At 32.6% G+C, this 6,775-nt stretch overlaps 1 long non-coding RNA gene across 1 annotated transcript; it reads right to left on the bottom strand.

Annotated features, from left to right (window-relative positions):
* Positions 1-400: 400 nt before the first annotated feature.
* LOC126654029 (uncharacterized) lies at positions 401-1,029 on the bottom strand. The gene is made up of 2 exons (XR_007632393.2): positions 867-1,029; positions 401-747 (listed from the first exon to the last, which is right to left on the bottom strand). It is a non-coding gene; the product is annotated as an uncharacterized LOC126654029 (long non-coding RNA).
* Positions 1,030-6,775: the final 5,746 nt, after the last annotated feature.

The raw sequence follows: 6,775 nt of genomic DNA on the forward strand, positions 1-6,775 counted from the left end.
TTTAGTACAAGCGTTAGTTAACTGTGAGTAAACTGTCGATAAATTTATAGTTAATTTCCATCTTTTAAGAAATTAATATAATATTTGTGATAGTACACTGTTAGTTAACCGTGAATAAACTGTCGATAAATTTATACTTAATTTTCAAAATATTATTTCCATCTTTTAAGAAAAATAGCCAGCAAAGTCGCAATCGATAAATTTATATTTAATTTTAATAATACCGTTAGTAAACCTTAAATTTATACTTAAATTTATACTTAATTTTAAAAAGTGTTAGTACCTAAACTTGTTCTGTAAGTGCTGAATTTAATTAGACAAAAGTGTTAGTATCTAAACTTGGCCAAAATCGAGTCACCCACACCTGCAAACAAGAATAGTAGAAACAAACACATAGTAATTACCATCAACTAAAATGCAAATTAATTATCAAAGAGCAATTTATAAACAGGACAAAAAGAAGAATTAAAGTGAAGAGAACATGCACAAATCAACAGTGTTGCTAAATGTATGAAAAAACAAACATCTTTCTCTGCCATCTTCCTCTCTATTAGAAACCCATGAAATAAGCTCATTTTCCAAACCACTGATACGCTTCTCAACTTTCTCACCCAAATCAAATCGAAGCAACTCACCCATTTCAACAATAAATGCAATTGCATGAAATTTCACTCGGCAAAGTTGGTCAAATCCGAGTCAGCCACCAATTCCACCTTCGAACACACAACTACTTGCCCCAATTCAAATCTGAGAAATTATAGCCGGTGATTTTCAGTTCCGCTGTCGGAATCTCGATTCCAGCGACACTAACAGAAGAATAGTAAATCAGACTAATGCGAATTTGATTCTTGTAAAGATTCTCATACCTGTTTAAGAAATCGTTTTACGATCTTTGGATGAATCCATGGCGGATCGGGACTGTTTTTGGATTCTCTAGCTAGTTTCTTCGTAGGTCTATTCAACAATTGAAACAAGCTAATTAGACTAAGGAGTAGCAGATGTTACTTACCATAATTGAAGAAGTCGTATTTTTGCAAAGAAATTTGAGTCAAATAGTAAAATTATTATTCTTTTAGTCAACAGGTATGAGTGAGAATATTTTGTCTATTTGAGGGTATTTATCTAAAAATCTCCTATTATTGTTTACACTGGCCCAAAAAGAGCTCATATGGGCTAATTCGGGTTTTTTGAGCCCAAAAGCCATCAACTATCCTTTTGTTCCTATCTTAGCTTATTAGTTATCTTTTTTAGTCATTATTTTATTTTTTGTCATTATCTTAATTATTTAGTTTAGTATTATCTAAATAAGAGATTGTATTTCACTAGATTAGGTTTTCTATTTTAGGATTTGTCCCCTATAAATAGCTAGATTTAGGTTTGTATTAGAGACAACTCAAATCAATCAAACAAATACAACTAAAGCCCTGTGCTTTTCTATCCCCAACCTCCGCGGTTGGTTAATTTAGGAGTAGTTTTTAGTATTAATCTCGCCTGAGTTCATAGCTCCCAGATTATTACTATTAGATCACGTGGTTAAATGTCTTTAACCAAACAACACACTATTCTGACTAAATTTCGGTCTAAAGCATACTTTCATACAGAACCCATTATAAATTCAAAGATTCGCGTGTCTGGAAATTTTCCACGCAAACAATTATATCCATATGATATTATCAAAATATATCACGAAAATATAATTCAGACATTGCCATAAATACTACTCCCTCTAGTTTATAATATTTGTCGCATTTGAGAAATTTTGTGTGTGCTATTTTTTCATATTTACTCCTCATTAATTTAAAAAAAATGATATAGTAAACAAATATAAATGTAAACAAATTCAATATAGGGTTAAATTAGTAAAAGTGTTTATAAATTAAAACATATTAATTATTTTCTTAATTCTTGTGTCAAAGTCAAATCCGACAAATATTATGAATCAGAGGGAGTACATATTACCAATGAGGTATAGTTCAAATGATAAAAGTGTTGGCAGCAAACTGTCAGGTTGTAGGATCGAATTTTTCCAAAAGCGCTCTCCAGTTATAAAAAAATAAAATAATACATATTTTATAGATTTATTGTTATAAATTTTTTATTTCATTAATAATTATTTCATAAAAATTGATTTTTTTAATTTTATTATAAGAAGAGCTATTTAGGTTTAGATTGAGAATTATATGTCTGAATATTTGTTTAACTTGACAGTTGGATATATTTATTTTAATTTATAAATTTAATGAATTACTATGTCTAAATATATTTTAGAAATTTATTGATAAAATTGCCAAAACTATAGAAATAGAGAAATTTAGTTTTTTTAATGACGCTGGATTAATTGAGAAAAATAATTTGAACGGCTTATAGAAGGGATTACTTGAGAAAAAAACCATATTAGAAATAGGGTAACATGATATGGACGGCTTATAGACCTGATATGATTTGAGTATCTTTTCATTTACTAGATTTCAGGTTGATACCAAAATATTACATTTAATTGATGTAAAAAGGTTTTTAAAGAGCATCCCAAATGATTTTTTTTATAATGAGGATTTTTTTATATAAAATACCGTTTTTTTACAAAATTTAATTTTTTACTTTTTTTTTAAAATTTTATATTTCACACCAATTTTTTTATTAGTATTTTTTAAAAAAAAAACTCTACTTTCAATACTCATTCTCATTTTTCAGCATTTTTTCCATTTTTTAATTTTTTTCACCATTATATTTATACCTCTAATATTTAGGGTTAATGTTATAAAAATTCACCAGCTTTACACATTTTCTCATTTTAATCACGCCGTTTAAAAAACGTCATTTTCATACACTAACTATAGATTTATTTCAAATGTATACGCCGTTCAAAAATCTAGCGAAAATTGCTGAGTTGGCAACCGGATAGTGACATGTCATAATGAATCAGATAGTGACACGTCAGCATTTTTTGTCGAATTTTTGAACGGTATATGAATTTGAGACAAATTAGTAGTTGGTGTATGAAAATGACGATTTTTAAACGGCGTGATTAAAATGAAAAAACGTATAAAGTTGGTGAATTTTTTTTGATATTACCCCTAATATTAATCATATCTTTAATTTTTAAATTTTTAAATTTTTTTGACTTTTTGACTTTTGACTTTTTTTAACTGTTGATGTTTTTCGTTAGTGTTAATATCAACATAGTATCAACACAATATCAACAACATTTTATAATGTTACGACCCAGATTCATGAGTCGCGACCGGTGCTAGGTAATGGGAGTGGTAGCTACGAAACCCCTTACAAGTCTAAAAATATAATAATTTTTTTGCTTTTCAAATCGATCTTACTTTCAATAAAACAATTTTATAAATACATGTGAGCCCTTTTTAAACAAATATCAGAGTTAAACGCGTAAATGTAAATACATAGCCAATGACCTACTCTAATGCGGATGTCTAGAATGAAAGTCTTTCTTTCAAATCGTGTATAAAGAGTACCTTGCTAGAATTAGATTTTTCTTTACTTTCTTTGGCATGTCTAGTTTTATCTTCACTTGTTGTTTCCCTTGTATGTCATCCTGTGAGAAATTGTTAGCGAGCAGAATATTTACAACAATCCATAAGTGAGAAATTGTTAACTCATGGTACATGAGAGGCATTATCAGATACCATCCCATCAAAACCACTCAATAAATAGCTATGACCTTCAACATGTACTCCAGAAGGCCGAGTTGAAAAAGATGGTACACCTTATTGACTCCAATTATGTGGTTCACCACTAGGTGTTGGCTGACTTGCAAAAGCAGAAAAAACAGTTGGTGGAGCCCTAGTTGTAGATGCAGTTGGAGGAGCCCTAGTTGTTGATGCGATTGGAGGAGCCCTAGTTGTTGATGTAGTTGGAGGAGTAGTAGTTTTTGGTGCAGTTGGATCAGCACTAGTTGTTGGTGCAGTTGGAGCCTTACATATTTCTTGTTATGGCCAATTTGCTTACACTGTCTACAGGTGATGTTTCCACCTTTTCTGCCAATCCATCCAGTAACATGTAGTTTGGTGGTCTCATATCTTGCTCTAACCCTCTTTTTCATTGGTCTACTAGATTATGTCTTAAAAGGAGGTGGCTTAGTCTTTGCATTATCACTTAATCTCTAAAACTTTTATCCTCTAACTGAATGCATAGGATTCTCATATGCCCTATTGAACATTATCATATTATAACAATTGGAAATATACTCTAGAGGGTTGAGTTTGGCATGGTATATTGCACAAATGGCATGAGGGCATGGAATCCCACTAATATCCCATGCCCTACATGTATAGGTCCATTGCAACTGTTTGTTGGTTCTCTCCATGGCTAACTTCATATTCTGTATGTCCATTAAACAGAATGTCACATTCTGCACTAATCATTAGATTGGCATAATACACTTCAATACAAGCAGGTAAGAAAGGTGTATTCCATTTCTGCTCATTTCCCTTATACTTGGCAAATCTTGTAATAACCTTCTTTTTTATTGCCTCTAACACTGATAAAATTGGTTTCTCTCTGCAAGGAAGGATCCATGAATTGAAAGTCTCAGAGACATTATTGTCTATCATATCACTCTTGCACCTTGCACTTATATATTCCCTACACTAGAATGCAGGATCATATCTTATCAAGTCCTTAACTGATAATTCCCCATGCTCTTTAGCCATAGTGCACAAGTTCTCTTTGAAATATTTTTCATATGTGCTCCAAGCACAGATCTAAAAAATTTCCTTCAGCTCAGTCCCTCTCTAATATTTGCTCCAGTTTGCATAGACATGTCTAGCACACCATATGTGCTCTAATGTAGGGAGAGCCTCCTTTATAGCTGGTACAAGTCCCTTATGAACACAAACAAACAGATTATCAAACACAAACGATACAACTCGTGGTTAAACTAATGAAAACATAGAATGGTCAAGTTAATCAAACCTTTTGCATATCAGATCTAGATAGATTCCAGTGCCATCTATGAGATTTGGCATAAGGATCAGCCAATCCAAAAACCATATGTAATTTATCTTGTCTTCTACATCCACTATTGCCCATGCTATTGGAAACATGTGATTATTTCCATCTTTTCCAATAGCACAATGAAGCTGCCTTTTACACTTACCCTTCAAAAAACACCCATCCATGCCAATAACAGACCTGCACCCATTCAACTAACTAGTTTTGCATGCTGCAAAGCATACAATAATCCTCTAAAAATACCCTTTTCTCTGCATCAACTTGTCTGGACACACCTGTAGCTTACAAGCACTGCCAGGGTTTGTCCTTTTCACCTCAACTGTGTCACATAGTTGCCTTCAAGCTGTGTGAAATCTCAAATGCTACCTTAGAGGGGAGTGAATAAGATATTTTAAAAATAAAGAGGTTTAGAGAGAAGAAAGACAAAAGGAATTTAGAGTGGTTCAGATCACAACTCGATCCTACTCCACTACTCAATTAAAGATTGAGATTTTGATAATCCACTAAGTATGTGTTTTAAAGCTAAACACTAAATAATACAAAGATATTTTTTAGAACTAATCTCAAACTCACAAAGTGATTTTTCAAGACTAATCACAAATATACAAACACTTAATAATTAATCAAATGATTGATAATCAACAAAAAAAAAGAAAGCAATCAATGTAAATTGATGCACAATAAATGTTTTAGAAATAAGAAAGGGAAAAGGGTCATCCATGCCCCTATCGTTTGCCACTTGGCTCACCTAAGCCCTTAACGTCCTAAAAGGTTCAACCATGCCCCTCATTTCATCAAAAAATATCACCCAAGCCCCTTAACTTAACTCTGTTACCCCCAGACTCTAACGGCGTTGACTAATCCTACGTGGCTTCTGCTGTTAGGCGTTTGAATTAATGACATGGCAATTAATTTGCCACCTACCCATCTTCCCAATTGAAATCACTAAAACACATAAACTGAATTGAATCTCTAAGATTTTAAAACCCTAAAATAAAAATTGCAGACTCTGGTTCTTCTTTTCAGCCATGCCAACATCTTCCTCTTCTTCAACAAGGATTCGGCAAAGAAGCAATGAGCACACCTCTGATGAAAGTCGCGTTCTATGGTGTAGATGTCGTATAAGTCGGATTGCACCTCTATACACTTATTGGACTGGAAAAAAACCATTGACGAAGGTTTTATGGGTGCGTAAATTATAAGGTGAGTAATTTCATATCATACTTTGGTTACGCCTTTATTCAACAATGTAAGTTGTTTTTGCAATGATGAATTATAAAATCTTTCACCATTGGATTCTTGATTAGAATGGGGGCTGCAAATTTTTTGAATGGCACGACAAGGAGATGACAGGAAGAGCAAAGCATGTGATTAACAATCTCATAGCTGAAAATGAAATTATCATGGACAGAAGGTGCAAGAGAAGAAATAATTATGGTGAGGATGTTGACACTCTATGGCAGGAATTCAAGTGCTGAAGATTGTAGAGGAGAAAAGAAATGAGGACATGTTTGGGGCTAGAAAGAAAATGGAAATTGCTTATGCTATTAATGCCTTGTCTTGGGGAGTTTTGATTCTGTTAGGTTGAATAGGTTGTTTGGTCCATGAATTGTAATGCATATTTGAGTTATCTGAGTTTGGAATGCAAAATTGAGCTATGTAATGGTTTACTGTGTGCTAAATATTTGTAATGGTATGAACTGTTAATGCATTTCATGTTAGTGGCAGGTTGTTTATGCAAAATTATGCAATGCCATGTAATTTGAGGATTTTGTGCAACACCTGCCCTGTTATGCAA

Source organism: Mercurialis annua, linkage group LG6 (genome assembly GCF_937616625.2).
Source record: "Mercurialis annua linkage group LG6, ddMerAnnu1.2, whole genome shotgun sequence".
Classification (NCBI taxonomy): Eukaryota; Viridiplantae; Streptophyta; class Magnoliopsida; order Malpighiales; family Euphorbiaceae; genus Mercurialis; species Mercurialis annua.